General features: G+C 45.7%; 1 pseudogene; it reads left to right on the top strand.

Moving 5' to 3' along the window:
- Window positions 1-20,820, top strand: part of LOC100722318 (zinc finger CCCH domain-containing protein 15-like) — a 107,939-nt pseudogene extending 87,119 nt beyond the window's left edge.
- Window positions 20,821-21,206: the final 386 nt, after the last annotated feature.

Raw genomic sequence — 21,206 nt, 5'->3', positions numbered from 1 at the left:
GAATACCTACTACATGCTTGGAATTTTGTAGGAGTTGAGGATTAAGTAGAAAACAACATGAAATTCTTGATTTGGGGGAGGGCTTACTTCCTGTAGAAGGATCCAAAAAGAGCTAATTATACAGTCTGTCAGATTGCAAGGAGTCCTGTGGAGGAGAGAGCTGGACAAGGATGAAGAAGGCGAGAGGGCAGAGCATGGCTCGGGGCTGCTCTCTGACGTCGGATTTTTAGAGAAGGTCTCCCCGATGAGGGGACAGTTGATCCAACACTTGAGTGAAATAAATACAAGGCTCCCCTTGAAGAGGCGCCCAGGAAGAATCAGTAGCAAGTGGGAATATTCCGGAGCAGACATGTGGGTGCTTTTGGAGAGACAGCCAGGCTCAGGGTGCCCGGATTCCAGTGGACGAGGGTGGGAACACCAGGCTTGGGGTGCTGCTGGAAGAACTCTGACTTTTACTCTGAGGGGGATGAGAGTAGGTAGAAAAGTGTTGCAGAAAACAGGCACTATAGATTTGGCTTTATTATAATGACTCTGGATGCTGGAAAAAAAAAATGACAGCCAAGGGCAGAGGCAGAAAATCAGGATTTCATCAGTAATCCAGCCAGGAGTCACAGGGGCTGAGGTCAGGGCTGCCTGCCACAGTGGAGGTAATAGCAAGAGCCTAGATTCTCTATGTATTTTCTCTTATGTGTATGAGGCATAAGAGAAAGAAAAGTCTAGGATGACCTCGATGTTTATCTGCAGTAGCCCTTTAGAAGGGTAGAGTAAGCATTTATTGAAATGGGCAAAATCAGGGAGGGTGGGCATATTTCAGGAGCCCTTCTGTTTTATCTCATTGTCGAATATGACTCTTTTTTGTGGTGAGTAGATGTACAGACTTTATTTGAACAGAAGGGTGTCAACATATCTCTTTTTAAATAAAAATACAGTAGGGAACTGTGTTGGTGCATCAGTCAGCTTTGCTGCATAACAAATGAACCCTGAGTTTCAGTGGCTTAGAGTGACCAAAATGCAGGTGGCTCTGGCTGGGATCACCTCTTCTCCTTATTCCTCCTCCTTCAACTTTTACCTGTGCACATCTGCCCAGGAAGCAAGCTTGACAGTGAAGAAGCAATCACACACCTTCCACAAATGGCATGGCCCTTTCCTCAGTGCAATCCAGTTATCACCCTGACCTGTTAAAAACAAATGCACTACAGCCGCACAGCTATTAATAGCTTCCAAAGAAGATGAGAGGCCAGAGTCCCTGAAGTCCCTGAAGTCCAGTGAGAAGGAGTCCTAGTCTGTTCCTCTGCACCCAACCACCTCTACACTGGAAGAAATTTCACCTGTAGTGAGCCTCTTTCTTTGTTAATTTATTTCTTCCATCATGACCTCAAACTCCTTTGATGGTCACACCATATTCTTATCCACAATTAGATGGCCAGTGTCTGGCCCTGTCCTGCACACAGTAGATCTGCTTTATATTCAGATGTACCTGGAGAGGTTGTTGGGAGTTTAGTTTCCTTTGAGATGAGGAAACAGAGGAATGGACCGAAGGAAAGAAATAAAGTCCAAAGGTAACAAATTCAAATGCTTGCAGAAGCAGGGCAGATGACACACAGGTGCGGCTCATAGGGCTCCAAGGTACTTGGGTGTGTGTGGGGGCATTGAGTCAAAATGGGGGGCATGCATGTCCTAAGGGTATAATTAAAAATACTTTAAAAACAAGACAAAACCAGGCATCAGTCAGACAGAACTCTTTAGAGGACAGCTGCTCTCTGAGACCTGTCAATTTGAGGATCTGGTGATAGAACTTGGAAGATCTGGGCCTCTTAGAGGAAAGACTTTGTTTTTATTTTACTTAAAGAATATATCCGAAGTGTGGCAACTATCTGTTCCCCAGCGTTTTTTTTTTCTTTAGCAAAAAAGAAAAAAAAAGCGAATCCGTCCTCTTGAAATTGGGACAAGAACTTGCTAGAGGGTATACCTTTATCCCTTTCTGCCAAAGATAACTCAGGAGATTATTAAAAAGTATATTCACGAAGCCAAATTTTTGTACAGAGAGCAACTGTTGTATGGGTTGGGTAGTGGTGCGGCCGGAGCCCAGGGTCCTCCTGCCTGAGGGTTGTTCTTTCATTTCACCGAGGGCATCCAAGGGCACGGTTATGAAATCCAGCCCCAGCAGGGCATTCCTGATCATCTCCCCATAGTGCTGGGATCAGTGAGCACATAGATACAGATCGGTGGAACCCAGTAAATTCAGCCTGCAGACAAACCTTGCTTGGTGTGCATAGCAATTCCAGCATTCTATATGGTTTAGAGATTATCTCTATACATGCCGGTGTTTACAAATCAGGAAATTTGACACAAAAATAAGAATTTCTGGCTTCTGTAATTTGCAGCATCTGGCCGGCCACACCTGCCTTGCCACAGCTGGATGTGGGAGATCTGCCCGGTTCCTGCTTTCTCTACTGCCCTCCGTCCTTACCTGGCTCTTTCTGTTCAGTTGTCTCACCTGGCTGCCCCTCTTCGACCACCGGAAGCGGCCTCTTGACCTATGTATTTATGCACAATATTTGCGGCGATAATATATATTGCTGTAATGCTTCAGATATCATCTTTAATTTAAAGAGCAGGCCGCCCTTTAGATAATCAAGTTCGACTTTTTAAAACCAGAATTGTTAATTATCCTGGCAGTGCTTTCTCTGCTCTAGACCTGATAAAGTCACTGTTAAAAGATGTGATTATTTGGTGGGCTAATCTAAAAGATATCCTTTCTCTTTCTTTCCTCCTTCTGGTATTTTCTCTTCTCTCACACCCTCCCTGCCAACAAACCCAACACGCGAGAAATGCTTCAGGTGTTTAAAGAAGGTGGAAGATATTCCAGGAAATGCTGTAAGTTTGCCACATTGTCGGGGGATAGAAGCACAGTGTTCAATCCAAAAGCTTTGTGTAGTTTTTTTTTTTAAATGCAAGTTCCAAGTTAAGTTTTTGGATGCTTATCTTCTCTACATTTTAATGAGAAGCTTTTGCTAAGGATTTCTTTTTTAAACAAAGGCACAAAAATTTAAACCCTTTGTGCAATAGCAGCGCGTATTGAATTGACATGGTGTTTTTGTTTTTCAAAAAACACTGATACTCAAATAATCAGCGGGAGCGAGAATATTGGACATGTAAATATGGAATATTATGCTCACAAGTAATAACTGTGCCTATTAAACATGCAAACCGTACTGCACTGTATGGATTTCTTTCATCATATCATTTTATAGATACAGTGTAAGTGTGCGTAAGACCGAATACACAGTAAACTTTAATGAGTTAAATAATTTTCCATTAGGTTTTTCTGTAATTACCATAACACTTATTGTAATTTCTGATTGATATTCCATTGGCACTGCCTTGTAACACTCTGTCTTGAAAAGTCAGCTTCCTAGTTGTATGGTGAATGATTTATCTATAAACCTTCAGCATATCCAAGAGTTTGCTATTTAAAAGGGTCCCTTTGGAAAGTGAGACAAAGCAAACAAAAGGTTGATGCTTTTTGCATGGGACAGATGAGCCACATCTGCCTGTTGACCCTTCCCTTCATGGCCATTGTGCTATGTATAAGGACACATCAATTTCTCAGCTGACCTCACACTTGTCTTTCCACCAGGTTGTAATTTCTATGAAGGCAGGAATCTCGGGCTTGACTTCTTTCTTTCTTTTAAAAAAATCTGCTAGCAAATTTTCGTGAAATACATAAAACTCAGACTGGACCACTTTAACCACTTGAGACGTATGAGTCCGTGGCGTGAAGGACATTCACCCCGTGGTGCAGCTAATGCCACCGTCCGTCTCCAGACATTCTTATCTTCTCAGACTTAAGGCCTGCAGCCCTGGAACTTCAGCACCCCGTCCTCCTCAACTTCGAGCCCTCGGAACCCCCCACTTTCTTCCTGTCTGCATGAGTGGGACCCGTGCCAGTGCCTGCACAAGCAGAACAGTCCAGTGTGTCCTCAGAGTTCATAATGTCCTGAGTTCACCCACAATGTAGCACATGGCAGCAGGTGTTGTTATTTTTTTGAGATAGTGAGGATCCAACTCTGTGTTTTCACTGAGCTGCCTCCCCAACCCGCTCGCTGAGTTTTTATTTTGAACGAGGGTCTCATGAAATTATCCAGCCTGGACTTGAACTGAAGATCCTTTTCATGTTTTATAAACATATAGTTCAATTTAGCTCAGCGTCTGAATGTTGAATACACATTTGCCAAATATATGAAAAAAAGGCTGAGATTCCTTTTCCTTATCTTGGGACCAGGCACATAGTAGGTTTTCAGTACCAGTTTCTTCATGATCCTTAGAGCAGACCCAAGGGTGCACTTGAGATACTTTTCAGAACATAAAGAACTTACCCATCCCTCCTTGCAGGTGTTGCTGAAATCCACCGCGTGAAAAGCGCTCTCTGACATATTTTCTGGGGCTTGTAATTTGGTTTGCTTTGTCCTTGCTGCTAATTAACCAGTTGGTGATGTGCTGTTTGTCTTTTCGTCTGCCTCTGAGCTTGTCAGGAGTCAATGACAAGCCCGGTGAGGCTGGGGCCACTCTGATAATTAAGGTTCAGAGGGCTTCTTCCCGACCCCATCATGTACCAATCGCTTTCTCTGCCTCAGCTGATGGGCAGCTGACAGATGACAAAACACTGGCCTTCTCTCATCTACACAGCAGCAGGACACTTTCCCACCTTTTAATGGCTGAGCGAATTTCATCCCAAGGAACTCTGACAAAATGCAAGTGTACTGTCAAAGTTGCTTGTGAAGATGTGTTTAGAGAAGAAGAAAAGCCTTGATTCCTCAGAATTCACACACACACACACACACACACACACACACACACACGACCTTTATTAGTAAAATCTAAATGCAAAAAAATAAATAATGCAAAGCTTTATTTGAATATTTAAGTAGCCTAAGGAAAGGTGGTTTGGTGTTCTGTATTGTTCTTTCCTTCTCTTGTTTTATTCTTTAAAACAATGGCTGTGGGAAGGTGCTCAGGAGTTTCTTTAAAACTGAGAACATCCTCATCTGAAGTGTGTCTATGTCTGTCATGGTAAACCGTCAAATAACTGCAGGTCATTTGTGACTGGGATCCTCCACTTCCTTCTTTACATTATCTTATGGGTTTTCTTTTCATGTCTTCTCAGTCAGATGTGGTGAGGAGCAGCAGCAGCCCCTCAAGCCCATTGGCTCAGAACTCACATTTATACCAATACGTCATGTCACTCACGCATCTGTGGTAGTCCAGGCTTAAGCCACCCATCCCTAAGGCCCTCAGCCTTCATGTTATTCTGATCCGGTGGAGTTCCAGTAGACCCTGAGGATGGTTAAAATGAATGCGAATATGAACAGATGCCTGGATGATCCTAACCAGCAACCCGGACTCAGTCTGAGAGTCATTGTCCTTAGTGGAACAGATGCCAGCAACACCCATAGGGAATGTTTTGTTCTTTCCCAGAAGGATGCTAAGGAGCTTGGAATATGATAGAAAAAGATTAATTTGCTGAAAGGATTGTTACATAAAACCCAAAGATGTAGCTCACTTTGTACTCAACTTGCAAAGTTGTTTTGAGGCATTAACTCTCTGAGCATATGCCTGACCTCCATCACTTAAAGGAAGGCAGACTCACTTTGGCTCACAGTTTCAGACGGTGCAGTCCATGTCTTACCAGCTCTGGGGCAGAAACAGCCTGGCACAGGAGGGAAGCTGCTCACTCTGTGGCAGCCTGGACACAGATGGAGAAGGGAGGGGCTGGGAACAGACGTACACCCTTTCAGCTTACATCCCTCCGTCCTACCTCTTCTGACCACGCTCCTCTGCCTAATAGCATATTCAGTCATGAACTCATCAATGGCTTAATCTGGATGGTTGTGCCCTTCCATAGTCCAGTCACCGCTCAAAAGCTCCACCTCTGATGTGTGAGGCTTTTGGGGGTCCTGTTAGATCTAAACCATAATGTCATGTGTCCATATAGTCATTCATGCGTTTAACAGTCTTCCACTGTCGGGAAAGCTGGTGAGCCTGGTGGAATTCTCCGGAAGCAGGCGCTGAGAGTGAGTTTAGGGTATGAAATGTTTATCTGGAAAAGCTATTTGCTAAGGGAACAGGGAGGAAGCAAGACAGGACAGAAGCAGAAGTTAAACTGTGATGCAGGCATCCTGTCCTCTACCAACCCAGAAGGTGCCCTGGTGCAAGTATTGGCCCTCACAGTGTCCAGTGTTAGCTCAAATGGGAGGACTTTGTGTCTGCACCTTGCCTGGGTGCTGGCTGCCAGGGGAAGATGTGACCTCGGCCAAGTGCCTTTGTCTGTGTGCAACCTTTGAAGAAGCAGCTACCTGGCCGTTGGCTGACTGCACTTTGGCAGATGGGCAGCCAGTTTTTCCTGGAAGGCTGATGTGGGCACCTATGCCAAGTCCAAGACAAGTGATTAAAAAGCAAATGGAATAAAGGCAAGAATGTAAGCTCTGGAGAGTATGACTGCCTTGTTTTGGTTTCTGGACAAGCCACTCGCTGGTCCAGGGACCCTAATCTGTTATTGTCTTCCAGGCTGGTCTTCTTATTCATATTTTGGTGTATATTATACTTTTCTGCCAGGGTGGTTTGAGAATATGGTAAGAAAAATGGATTTAAGACACATATTGGACTCAATTAAGATTAGCTATCATCATTTATAGTATGATAATATTTTATATCACATATAATTAATAGTCATAATACTAAGTAATGTAATCCTAGGAATAAACAGAGTCTTCTTTTGTGTATAAAGGAACACACTAGGGTGATAAAATTTTAATGAGAGGGCAGCTTTTTCCCCACTAAAGACACTAGAAGGATTTTATGTCCCTGGGTTGGAGGACCATCTTGACTCCTCTCGCACACAAGACAGAACACATTTGCTTGTGGCGTGTGTATATTTTTTCTTTCCTATCAAAGCAGCAAATAGCTTGACTCTTGACCTTAAATGAAGTCTTGTGGGAGGTGAACTGGTGACCGCATTTGTCATTTGCTCTGTTGTGGAATCTCGGGCTCCATCCGAGATGCACTAGATCTCTTTAGCTCTATGATTCGGTGATTCCTTTTGGATCTCAAGTGCCCAGGAATGCCAGCAAGAGCTCATTGTGAAGACATAATGCCAAGACTAAGCCAGGTTGGTTATTCTGGTGAATTAGAAAGACTCAAAACTATGTTGGAGCAAATTGATGCTATAGATCTTTGGTAAAATAGACCCGGGACGTTTTTATGTGAAATCCCACACTAGTGACTGCTAAAGTTTAATATTAACGATACCATTGTTTTTGCTGACTATGATGATCAGTACTGGCTCTCTTCCCCTACTTTCCATTCCCCATTCTGATAATAAAACTCAAACCCTGTACCCACTCTCCACATGGGGGCTTAAGCTCAATAAAATTTTATTTCAGTTTCACAGAAATAAAGGTCCAAAATGATTTGCTCTGAATGTAAATAAGCAAGATATCTCCTGATCTGGTGTCCGTATGCGAAGAACCAGGAAGACACTTGGTATGATTTGGGGTTCAAATCCCTGAGAACTGGGGGAGCTGCTGATGAGATTCTCAGTACAAGGTTGAGGGTCGGAGAAGAGCAGAGCTGGAAAACTGATCATAAAGCCTGGAGTCTGAAGACCCAGCTATCAGAGCCTCTGACATCTGAGAACAGGAAAACAGACGCCCACGCCTCAAAAAGAGAGAGAGCAAATAAACTCTTCCTGCACCTTTGTATCCCGTTATGCTCTCCACAGTTTGGATGACGTCTCACATGGGTGGCAGAGCCCTCTCTCAGGCTGCTGACCCAAATGCTTGCCCCCCTTGAAGGCATCCTTGTAGACTCATCTAGAAATGATGCTTTCCACCTGCGAATTTCTTAACTCAGTCAAGTTGCTACAGTAGATTAACTATCGCACTGGGTGATGCTCCTGTTTCTGATACAGGGATACGTTTTGAGAACCAGTGCTCTTTGTAACAGTGTTTATTTTTATTTACTTTTACTCTGTCCACACTGGAATGCAAGCTGCATGATGGCAGTGTTTAGTGTTTCCGTTCTGCAGCAGCACCCCCAGGAGTCAGATCCTTGCATGGGGCGTAGTAAAAGCTCAATGTATACCAAAGTTTACCTGACTCCAAAAGTGACTGGACCTGCTGAGAGGCTTCTTGACTCTTCAACACATTCCTGCCCACGGCACAAACCTTTATGTGATGACCATAGTATTGTAATTATTGTTAGTGGCCAGCACTTATTTATTGGAGATGTAGTAAGCCAGTGTGGTAACCATTCCATCAGGGCATTGCCTGGTACAAACCTTTCAGCAGTGCGAGGGCATTGGTGCTTCTCAGTTCCCATTTTGCAGAACTCAGAGCCTAACTGACTCACCCTCTGTCCCTCTGTAAGGTGACCTGGGGTGCAGAAGTCCAGCTGGATCTGATTTCAGTGATTGCTCTTAATGTACAGACTGTCATGGCTCTCTTCAAATTCCTCCTTGCGAAGTGGCCTGAATGGCACGCTGCAGCTGAGTCCCTGTTTGTGTCTTGGTTAGAGCTCATCGGTCATGGTCAAGCCACGTTTCCAGGTACCTAGTGACACTAATGGCCCTAAATAGAACAGAATTCAACCAACTCAGAGACATTCTTCACTGTAACTACAGACACAAAGCTTTCCAGACAAGGTCTTTTTTTGTGTGTGTGCCGCATAATTCACTCTTTACCACCATACATGTGGTGGACCGAAGCTCCTGGCAGTCATAGAGTGCATTAGTTAATCGTGTATGTCTCTTTCCAGAGCATTAACATTTGTTCGTGTGCTCAGGCTCCCTACGTCAGCCCCTCTGGAGACTGTCCGTCTCTGCCTAGGGGTCACAGGTCCCCAATTCTACCATATCCAAGTTATTAGTTCTCTTACATCGGCCCCTTTTACCTTCACACCATTTCTCCTTTGTTCTGAAGTGTTTGCATTCCTGTTACAGCCTTGTGTTCTCATTGGAATTGTCTACATCATGAAGCCTAGGAAACCCGGCTTGACCTTACAATCAAGCAGTCACACACGGCAGAAGTAAGTTCCTGCCGTTTTTTTCAAGATGGTGTTTATGAAATTGCTCCACTGTCCCCTCTCCTATGCGCTCTGTGAGTCATAGCCATGAACATTTTTCCGTATTAACTTGCATTTCCACCTAAAATATAGAAAAAGTAGTTTTTCTCTCCTCCTTGGTGGTCAAATGGCCTTCTGCTAATGATGCAGTTACTGGTACGATACAAGACAAAGGGGGAGCTCTTTCAGTTTTACAAAGTCAATGAAGTGGCGAAATTTGCCACGTCTGCTGTGTGTGCAAAAAATCTCCCAGGGCTCTACCATAATAATCTGTTTTTTTTTTTCTGAGCAGCTACTGTAGTTGCTGAAGCTAAATTATAATAATTTGATGATTGCGTGCAAGATGAATTCATCGAGATACCGCCTCTTCCGTGGCTGTCGTTTGGTTTGGAATGGGGAGAGTCCCCAGTCAGCTTTGGTCACACCCAGAATGTGTTCGGTGCTGCAGATTTTCTTACACAGCCTCTCGCTGTGCTTCTCTCCCATTTCCCCCTAGAATTCTGTTTCCTGGTAGTTAAACTTTGCTGAGTTCACTTTAAGGATGCTTTGTTCTCTTCCCACCCCAGCTTTCCCCTGGAGGTTGCCCCATCCACACCCCGGGTGCTTCTAGGGTGGGAAGCTGGATATCTCACTCAGGATGCCTTTGGGGCAGTAATTGCTCCTACAGCCTCCTAGAAAAGCTTCACCATTTGCCTGTACCAGCCTCTCCCCGGGTCGCTGGTTCACTGAAGCTCCAATAGTGTACGTCCCATTCCACGTTCTGCTGTCCATGACTTCACACTGGTGACTTGAAATTGACCACAGTGGGAGTATTCGCAGTGTGGAAACCAGCCAGCACTACAGATCAGAGCCAGCTCTTCTGAACGTTCACCAACTCCCCTCTGCTCCTTCCTTCTGTGGTTCCCCACCTTCCTCTTTGTCACCCTCTTCATCTGTTGGAGACACTGGCTCCCGGATCGCAATGTTCTCCTACGGTCCGTGGTCCGTGTCTGATAACATTCATCAGGAGACAGAGTCTGGCATCCAGGGTGAGCGAGTGAAGGCCAGAGTTACTCAACATCTTGCCGTATAAAGTTGAGGGCTGCACAATAAATGATTCTTCCACTTCCCACACGTCTCCTAGTGTCCGGTTAAGGAGTTGAGAAACCTGATTAAAATTATCTGGACCTAGGACTGAATTCCATCTTACGATCAGCACAAAGTACTCTTTGTACCATTTTTTTAGTGCACTCTGTGCAGATTGAAGAATTATGCTTACTATATTTTATTTGGAAATTTATCAAGCCTTATTTATTCACCATTTTAAAAATCATGTCCCTCATGGGAGCGCCATCCTGGCACTGGATCATCTCTTCAAGACACTGTGTCAGTCCGTGGTGGAAGCTGTCGCATTCAGGGTATTTTACATAGAAAGATGAGCCTAAGATGTTTGAAATATTAACTATTAAAATTATATTTTTATCCCCTTATACTAAAGTTGGAGCCTTAAGGTTTTTCTTTTTTAATTGCACAAGCAGAATGTTTGTTTTACTGCATTGCAGGGTGGAAAACAGTGTCGTGGTAAAGGAAACTGTTGGACTGGATGCTGTGGAAGACCTGTCACGAGGCCCTGAGCGACTTTGATTTTTCGGCTTCTGGACCTGCTTTGGGCACACTCAGTGTCAAAATGACGCCATTGCTGAAATCTCAAAAGCAACCTGTAGGCGTGACCCCCAATCTTTCTGTTCCTTCCTCCATTTGCCTGGTCTTCTACCCCAGGACGTTTCCCTTCTCCAGACCCCTCTTCTTTCTCTTTTCTGTCTTCTTAAGGGTGGATACAGAGGGAGCTGCCCCCCTCCCCTTTGATTAGATATCTAGTTTGTTTCCGTGTTTGTTGCTCTGTACAGCGCAGCGAATGATACTGCACCCATCTTGAATTAGCCTGAATCTCCCGAGGAGGAGTTGGGAGGTTCTTTCAGAGGAGGTTGATGATATTATCAAATGCGCCTCCTTGCCCTCATGGCTAGTACTACTCCAAAGGCAGGTTTCACTTGAGGACACCTGGGAGACATTAGTCATGCCCAGGTCCTGGTACCATCGGTCTCCTTGGCTTCCATTTTCTCTTTTCTGTCGGCCTCCCTCAAGCACCCCTGAGAGCCACCACTCTTGGCTGAACTACCTGATTTCCTGCCATGGCCTTCAGCCTCGGCACTGGCACAGCGCGGTCTCAACTCCTACCCCTTCTCTTCTCCTGTCTCTGCATGGTTCCCCCTCTCCCAGACCGAATTCCTAAACCTGACATGGCCTGTGTGTGCCCTCATCATCTCCTCCAAACACCTCTTTTTCTGGCCTCTCCTCACTCCTGCCTAGTGTATTTGTCTCCCCAGTGCCTTTGCACTTGCCTTCTTCCTGCTCTGGGCTACATCCAGCTCCTCTCAGGGCTCTTTCTTCCACCTCCGCGAGCTTGCTGCATGTGAATCTGGGAAGAATTCTCAGCCTCTCTGTAAAACAGCTCTGGGGAGCGGGAAATAAAGGAGAACTAAGATATATCATGCGAGGGTACAAATTCCCGAAGATGAATGCGACCATTACGTGTATCTAAATTGCACCAATACACGTAATTAAAAAATAAAATAGTAGTCCTTCCTCTCCCGCTGTGTTACCTTTCTCCATAGCACTGGTAGCCGTTTGACATACTTACTGCTGCCCTTAGGAAGGCCAAGGCTGTTCTGTTTTTTATTTATGGACACTGTAAATTTGATTTTCATATGATTTCCACATGGCAGGGAATACTATTATTCTTTTGAATAATAGTATCTTTTAAAAATGTATAAAAGCCGTTCTTTGCTTACGGGCCACACAAAGGTACTGCGTGGTGGTTTGCCAATTCCTCTGCTCAGTGTTAAAAAGATCCTCCATTTAGCTGAAGCCTGACTACGGAGCACAGGATACACCAGCACACAGCCGAGACAAACACGCGAAATGCACCTGAAGTCTGTGCATTCGAACTGACGGAGCCCAGAATCAAATCAGCCTTTTGAATACATGATACCTAACTCAGTTTCCGGGTTAGTGTGGCTCGGTGGACAAAAGAGTTTATATTGTGGATGGAAACGGGAGGCTGTTTAGCAACCCGAAAATTGTAGTGTGACCTACAGACCGCGGCATAAATAACCTCTGGTTTATCACGTACAGTTTTCACAGCTGAGCCTGGCAGACGGCTCTGTGTATTTTCAGCAGGGATGGACGCCCGGCTTCCCCTTACTTTCCAAGTTCGTCTTAATGGAAGTTTGAGCACCGCCCCGTCTTTCTCTGCACACTGTTTGGAAAAGCAGACCTTAGGACCCCAGTAAGAGCACTCAAACTCCTCGGAGCAAATAACTTAAACATAACAAATTGAAGCTTACAAAAGTCAAAATTGTAAAACTAATAGGGCTGTTAAAACCAGCTTTCCTGAAAATTATGAATTGGTCGGCCTGTTTCTTATAATGGCAAACGGTGAATCTTGATCGTTCATCAGAGCTCGTGTCATAAATTAGGTGCCGGCAGAGGCTGCAAAATTCTTTATGGCATCACAGAAAGCTACCGGGCCGGCTCCGAGCCACCCCATCAGAATCCAGCCACGTCGTCACGGATCCGGCAATGAAAGTTTTAAAATTGTAACAAGTTGTCAAATGTTTATCAACGGAATTTTATGAAGGTCTAAAAAGTTATGTACGATACTGCACAGACCATTAGGGGAATAATAATAGTAATAAAGAGGCTTTATACTCATCAAGACTTATGTGGCAGCCAGCTTTTCTCCCCAAACCTGGTTAACGGCGGTTGGGAGAGGCCAGTAATTCAAACCTGGAGGCACAGCAGCTCGAAACGTTAGATGGAGTATCTGCGTTATGTATGGAACGGAAGCGAATGCATGTGTGGGGCTGTATCTCTATAGATATGTAGATCTCGCTGTATTTATGGGGAGGGAGATTCAGGATTGAAACAGCCTCAACAAATGTCGTGGCCACAGTGTTTTATGGGGTTTGCCGCCGTGTGGAGAGAAGGTGGGCGTTGGGAGCAGGCTGAGCAGGTGTCGTGGAACCTGCTGTCTTTGTGGCCTCTCTCACCTGAAGTTTCCTCCTGAATAAAAGGAGGGTGGTGACACAAACTGCCTTACTGGTTTGCTGTAATACTTAACAAAAGAAAGCATGACACACAATTGCTTGCTTACATGGAACTAAGACCAAAAATAGACATCCCTTCCTTTTTAGTTATGTGTCCTTGGCCTGGTCACTTTTCCTCTCTGAGCTGCGTTTTGTCTGTTTGTCTTGAAGTGGTAATCATCTGTATCATCTTGCCTCATTAGGTGAGAATTAGTTGACACATTTAATCAAAAGAGCCTGGCAAAGGCATTGGAGTAACATGTGTTCGGGATAACCCCACTGTTTTCATCCAGAGGAATATTCTTGAAAGAGAGACCGAATGAACTATAACCTTGAAGATACGTATCACAACTATATTCTGTATGCCACAATTAACATGTCTTTGAAAGATTCTAGGAAGTTAATGAACATCACATATTTATGTGCCTATTCCACTAGGTTTTATGGAGCGGATGGTTGGTCGTGGTCAGATTTCTAAAGGCCCTCTAGGACAGCAATCTGCCTTTTTCCATCTCTGTACCCTTAGCATGTTTACTTGGCACATGGGTGCTCAATTAAATAATATTGTTAGTGAAAAACCTCCAGCAGGGAGTAGCCATAAATAATCTCCACAAGTCACGCTGTGCTCTTCTTCCCCAGAGGTAGATGTGCTCTTCATCCGGGTCCCAGAAGAAGACGGATGGCCCCCTCCACTTGGGTAACTTGAGAACAGCCCATCAAAGGCAGCACTGAAATGGCTCAGGTCATGTGTAGGGAGACCCCACAGGACCCCACAGTGCTCTGGGGCTGAGAATGGACAAGGGCGTCCCCCCTCCACCTGTGGGAAGGAGGAGAGAAGACCTGAACCCATGTCGCCAGGCTGGGCCACCTCTCCCAGAGCCCTCTTTGTGGGCATGTGGTCTGGATTCTTCTGGAGAGATTTGGAAGGTGAACGAGAGGGTAGAGCGCTGTGAGGCTCACACTGCTGGCACTGTTTGCCGGTCACTCGTAGGCCAGACGTAGTTGGTGGGGCTGCCCTTGCCCCTTCTTCTCCAGGCTCCTCCTGCAATCTTCTCTGACTGCTGGGCCAGGCGGGTGCTCAGATTCATGAGGAAGAGCAGGGCTGTGGCTGCTGACGGCCATGTGAGAGGTGATGCCGATTGTCCTTGAGAGCTCCAGCTCGTCCCAGCTTGTCCCCAGCACTGCACATCCGTCTGCCCCCTTCATGCCTACACTGTGGGCCTCAGGCTCCAGCATCTGACACGGGCACAGCAGCCCCGCAGACTCCCTAGGGTCACCTGCTCTCGTGTGTGACTTTGCTCTGAGTCCGCGTGGGACTGTTTGAGTGTCTGTGTCCCTATCTCTGAGAGGACGCTACCATTGTCCCTTTGGGCTGTTATCACCAAGTACAAGGACTGAGTTTCCCACCAACAAGAGACATTTGCTTTCCCAGTTTTGGAGAATGAAAGTCGAGGTGCCAGCATGGCTACTTCTGCCTTGGGCGCTCTTTGCTGCTTGCAGACAGCCGACTCCGTGCCGTCTCCCCACATGATGGAGGGACAGCTAGCTAGCTCTCTGGTCTCCTCTTATAAGGACCCTAATCCCATGTAGGAGGCCTCTACCTTCATGACCCGATAACTTCCAGAGGCTTCACCTCCTCATGCTGACACATCGGGGCTGAGAATTCCAACATGTGGATTTGGGGGTGGGGCACAGTCATCCCATGCGTACAAATATCTACCAAAACAAGGCCCACAGGCAGCATCTGGGGCCTTCTAAGACTGGTCAGGGCTCTCTTTCCCTCAGACACTTGCTAGAACAACCGAGGAAGCCACTCAGCAAGCGGGCAGATCTCAAGAAATTGAAGGCTGTTCATTTAGGAAAGCTGAATTTATTCATTGAGTTATGAATTGATTGCACAAAGGATTATTCAACTCCTATGGCCCAGGCACTACATTAAATGCTGGCATGCACACACGCTTGCACACACATGCACACACACACACACACACACACACACACACACACACACACACAACTAATTCTAATGTGGCAGGTAATTTATTTGGTACCACAGTGTAGTTTGTTCTCCCTGATGTATTTCCCCTGCCATGCACAAGAAGGGAACCGAGGCTTTGAATTTGCCTGGTTGAATTTCAACAAGTCTGTTTAAATGCCTCATTTAGCATTTTGCAGCAGCTTGTGTGTAGTAGGGCCAAAGGCAAAATTTTCCAAGCTTAAAATTTGGAAAATGGAAAGTCGTTTGAAGGGTACAGTGCTGGTGGGGAGGGAGAGGGGAGCACTTGTGGGAGGGCAGGTGGAGTTGGGTTCCGGGCAGAACCAGAACAGAAACAGGCTGGAGACGGGGATGCGGGTTTGCATTTTGCTAGTAGAGTGGAGCAGTGCCTTCTTTGCAGAGCCCTGGACAGTATGGGGCTTTGTGCGGAGTTCCGCAGCCACTGTCCTTCAGGAGTGGCGTATCAGCAGGCGGTGGCAGTGACCGGTATCACCTGGAAGCCAAAGATCCTCTCCTTAGATGTTGGGAACTTGATCCACATTCTGGGGTTCATGCATAACTCTGGGGAGGTTTAGAGGTTCCCGTCCTCTCCCATGCTTGATTTTGAGTTTCCCTCCAGCCCAACCTAGGGAACTTGAAAAGGATTAAACTTGATCTTGAGAATTAAAGAAATGTGGCATTTTCTCGTCTGGTCACTATTGACTAAAACTCATGACCACCATGGTCCAGTGTATGGCAGCTAGCTGGCTACCAGGCACCCGCTGTATTTGACGCAGAATGCTAAGTGCTTTGATTCTTTAATTCAGTTATCAATCCTGTAAATATTTATTGAGCACCTGTTTCCTGCTACACCCTATCCTTAGAACAGTGCTTAGTTCGGAGGACGCAGCAGAACAGTTAACAAAACAAGTGATGACCCCTGAAGGGTTTAATTGTCACGGGAAGCTGTAGGAGGTTGGAAAAACCAGCGAGTTTTCCCTTCTCTCACACCACACAGCTCTCAGTACAGCACGGATGCCAGATGTGTGGGGTTTTTCTTTCTCCATTGTTTTGACATCTTTCAGCTAAACTGGAGTTCTAGAGCCCATGCAGCTAGCAACCCTCCCTACCAGCAAATGCTGGGAAACTTGGATGGATTGTTTCTTTCACCTGGCAAATGGCCTGATGCCTAGGTGTCTGACCCATGAGCAGAGGTTCCTCCCACGGGGGACTTGTTAATACTGGCAGGTATCTCTCACCCTGCTTAGGCCTGTCTGACCATTGCTCTGGTGCCAGAAACCCAGCTCAGAGCAGCAGGCCCTGGTTCTGCTGATGGAAGTACAAATTGAATATATCAACACAACAGGAAACAAGCGTGAGAGTCCTATGTCCAGCATCTGGGCAGCATCTGGGCAGGGAGCCCATGGTGAACCAGGAAGGCTGTCTTCATCCCCAGGTCTTTTCAGGTAGGAATTAAGAAGCAGGGAGATGGGGGGGGGGGCGGAGAGGTGAGACAGGGAAGCAAGAAATATACATGAAATATACATGAAATATACATGAAATCAAGTGTGAATAACTTTAAGTTTGAAGGCAAATAAATGCTTGAATTTCTCACTTAAAGGGTACAGCAGGGGGTTCTAGTGTGCTGGACTGGGGAGATGTCTCCTCAGTCTCTCTGGCCACCAGCTGTGCATAGAGTGTAGCATTAGAAACCATGTTCAGGGGACTAAACCCAACCTATGGTATGAGAAAGTCCACCTTGTATTTGAATGCATGCATTTCAGGGCAATATAAAATCAAAGAATTCACTGTGCTGCACAGCAAGTGATTTTCCAGTGATTAAAAGCTGGATCTCTGATAGTTCCATTTGACACTATCTACCCAGAGATAGTGTCAGATCTCACAGGGTCAGTACGGGCTTAGTCTCATGGGACTGCCCTCACCCACTGCACCTCTAATGCAGACATCACTACTAGTACAGTAGCAATTGTCACCTATTCTGACTGACTGGCTATAAGCTAGGGGTGTCCCATGACCTCCTTCACAGGTCTGGCTACTCTGCAGAAGCCACTTTTGGAATTCAGAGAAATACGTTAATTGTGCTTATCCATAGATTCTGAAGAACATTGCAAAGGAAACACAAGAGCAGTCAGATGAAAAGCGTCCATGCCCTCCCTGGGCCCCCTATCCTCCAGGAACCTCTAGGTGTTCAGCTGCCTGGAGCTCTCTCAACCTGTCCTTGGTCTTTTGTGGAGTCTCCATTCCTTGACAGCTTGATGAAACCACTGGCTACTGGAGATCAGCTCAACCTTTACCTTTCCTCTCCTCCAGGGAAGTTGGAGGCCAGGGCTGAAAAGCCCAACCCTCCAACTGTGCCTTGGTCTCTCAGGAGATCAGCCCTGTTTTGGAGGCTATCTAGGGATTACCAGGCACAAGTCATCTCATTATCATGCAAAAGACACTCATTGCTCTGGAGATTCCCACGTTTCTAGGAGCTGTGTGTTAGGGAATAGGAGCATTATAATCTAGATCTGGAAGGTCCATCCCCCCTACTCCATCTCATGTACTCAGAGGTAGGCTCTCAGAAGGTGATTAGATCATGGGAGTGCTTCACACCCCAGTGGATGAGTTCAGGGTTAAATACGCTGTTAAGAGATAGGACCAGGTTGAAAGACATGTGTTTCTTGGGGTGCATCTTTGGAGGGTGTATCTCCCTAGCAGCCCCTCTCTGCTCTCTGATACCTGGTTGTCATACCCCCCACCCCCACCCCCATGCCCTTCCACAGTCATGTTTCTGCTTTGGAGCAAGCTGATCATGGACTGAACCCAGTAAAATCATGAGCTAAATTAAACCTCTCCCTTAAATTGCACGGGTTGGATATTTTGTCCTAGGAACCTCAACAAGAAAGCTAACTAACAGAAGGAACACGATCAAATGTTTCTCTCTCATTGAATTTTTTTTTTTTTTTTTGTACCAGGGATCGAACTCACAACCTCACGCTTGCCAGGTAGATGCTTGTGCTGCTGAGCTAAATCCCCAGTCTCTCTCTCCTCCTGCTCCTCTCTCTCCTTATTCCTCTCCCTCTCTCTTTCCCCTCTCCTCCTTTCCCCACTCTCTCCATACACACATTTTATTACAAATGACAGAAACAGAGACCTGAATAAAATGCAAGTGGGAATCTCCTTGGAAAAACAGGAAAATCATTCCAGACTGAAGAGGGCACCCTGAGGGCAGAGTTCTGGGGCTCAGAGGTGGCAGGATTGGGAAGGGTGTCAAGTGGAGAGACAGTGTGCAGGCTGGGGTGCAGGGGTGATGGTGCACAGATCATGGAAAGAGGATTTCATTTCACTGACACTAGCTTTACTAAGAAGCACCACTTGGTTCCTATTTTTAAATAACTTTGTGAGAAAGATCAACCCATAATACTGGTAATTGCAACCAACACATTACTGCAAGAGCTCTAATCTCCTAAAGAACAGCAGGCATGGGGACTTAAGAAAGTTTCACAGAGTGAAATCTTGATGTAGGGGTTTGTCAAGAGCTAGGAAGATTTTTATCCTCCTTGTAAACTGTCAAGTGAGTCTGTCTTGGTTCTGTCTCTGGCTAGAAGACCCGAGATTCCTGGTCAGAGATACAGGACATTGCTATATGCATTACACCACTAAGCACAGTTCTCCTTCTCCTCATGGAGGGGGCCAGGTGGGATGTCAGTTAGATGTCACATCTGGGTTTAGGAGTGCCAGTCTTTGATGAAAGGGGCTAAGGCAAATCTGTCCCACCTTTATCGTGAAGAGAGACATCATCTCTTTCATCTTGATCAAGAACCAATCTATCCTCTGCCCCAGATGGAGGCAATGTAGCCTAGATCAGAAGTTACTGGATTTTGGCTCTGGGAACCCAAATCCATGAGCGTGCTCTCCAAGCATAGGAGGATGCTGGGACTGAGTGATTGAACTCTAAAGGCTTTTGTGAGTTCCTACTGTTCTGCATGAGGTTAGAGAATGGATTCCAGCTTTCCTGGCTGTTTAGACTTGTAGAGGGAGGCACATGGAGTATTGATCAGGACTCACTTTTCACGCACAGCAGAAGCAATGGCGGTCCCTTTTCTTCCTCCTGTTGTGGTGCCAAATTCCCCCACAGCATCCGTCTGTCCTCAAGTCTGGTTGGTGCCACCTCTCTCCACAGTGCCCCCAAAGAAACAGGCTCAAGCCGGGGGCAGCAAAAAGGCGGAGAGAAAAATAGGAGATTATTGAGGACCAAACTTTTGATCTAAAGAATCAGCAAGGAGCAGGGGCACAGAAGTTTATCAAGGCTGTCACTCATCAAGTTCAATTTGGTTAACAAAGTCCACGTCAGGTAGCGCAAAGGGACGCTGAAAAGAAACTGAAGAAAGACGACAAGAAGAAGGAATTGCAGGAGCTAAACGAGCTCTTCAAATCTGTCATCGCTGCTCAATAAATCCGTAAAGGCGCAGATCCCGAGTCCGTGGCAGTGCCTTCTTCACGCAGGGGCAGCCTGCTGACAGTGATAAGCCAGGTTTTCTCATGACTTGACTTGGGGAGCAAATGTGAGAAATGAAGTGTTTACATTGGTGCAAGTTTGATCATTGTTTGTTTGTGCCTAACAACCTGTAACCTGAACAGCTACTTCTAAGATAACCATATGCAATATATTAATAGTGTTATTTTCCTACTTTTTTTGAAATTCTGTGTCATTTCTGTCTTTCTTTCCTGTTTTGATTTTTTAAAATAAAAAATGGATGAAGAGTTTGGAAAGGATACAATGGATAATTGGGATGAGAAAAAGCTCAAGGAAGTAGTGAGCAAGAAACACCACGAGGTGGAAAAGGAGAAACCAAAACCTCAAATGGTCTGCGAGCATCTCCTGCAAGCTACTGAAAGTGACAAGTACAGCTGGCTTGGGGTACGCCCTGGAGGGGTCACGATTGCATGTATCATCATGCACTTTCTCCTGGATTGAAAAAAGTGTTGAAAGAAGATAAACAGAAAGAAGAGAAAAGATGAAATTTCATAAGAAGACCTCATTGAAAGAAAGCATCCTGCTCTAGGTCCAAATGGTACCTAAATCACTGTAGAATCTCCTTGCATGGAAGAAAAGGGAAAGACAAGAAAAGATTGATAAACAAGAGATGGATGGAAGGAAAGCTGAGCTCCAAGCAGGCAAGGCACCTGCGATCTGTGGTCCAGCCGTGTTTGAGTTCCGACCTGAACTGGTCAAGGGTGATGATGAGGACGTCAGTGACAGTCACTGCATCAGGGAACGACAGGTGGTGACGAGGCTGAGGTCTAGATGATACAGGCATCACTGTGGCCAGTCCTGGAAGACTCGGCACATACGCTCCAGATGAGGACGAACACAAACCAAGCCAAGCTTCTGGAGACTGGGCTGAAAATGGGGACTGCAGTGACTCGGAAGAGGACAGGGAAGTGGTGGACCAGAACCGAGCCATCAGAGCTGTTCCCGCTGATGAAAATCTTTTTACCAGGGAAGCTCTGGATGAATTAGAAGAATTAAACACACTTGATTTAGAAGAACGACACCAAACAAGTCGAGGAAAAGATTGTCAGCTAGCATGAGTTGAAGTTGACCACATTTCATTTTTTCCCACCTAGAATCAACGGGATGTTCATGTCCCATGCTGATTCAGGAGGATTTGTTCTTCTCCAGAAATGAATATTCTCCCTGGGTCTTCTCTTCAGACTTTGGCTACCTCTCATAGTAAGTTCATAGTAGTTCATGATAAATTGAAATACAAAGATCATGGCAGGAAGTGATTGTTGTAACTGTCCATGCAAGTAGAAAGCGTAATTTCTTTCCCAGCTTTTGGTTTTTCATTGCGCATGTGTGAATATCAATGACATAAATTTACACTTAAAAGAACCTTAACTTGATGCGGTTTTCAAACATTGATTTCCTTTCCTTTGTATTTGTATGCTTTAAAGACTGCCGAGAATGTGAGCTT

This window comes from Cavia porcellus, unplaced genomic scaffold (genome assembly GCF_034190915.1).
Source record: "Cavia porcellus strain 051 isolate PalLab524CR breed Dunkin Hartley unplaced genomic scaffold, mCavPor4.1 scaffold_5, whole genome shotgun sequence".
NCBI classification, from domain to species: Eukaryota; Metazoa; Chordata; class Mammalia; order Rodentia; family Caviidae; genus Cavia; species Cavia porcellus.
Note: the sequence above shows the minus strand (reverse complement) of the source record. Positions and strands in the feature narration are given on the sequence as shown.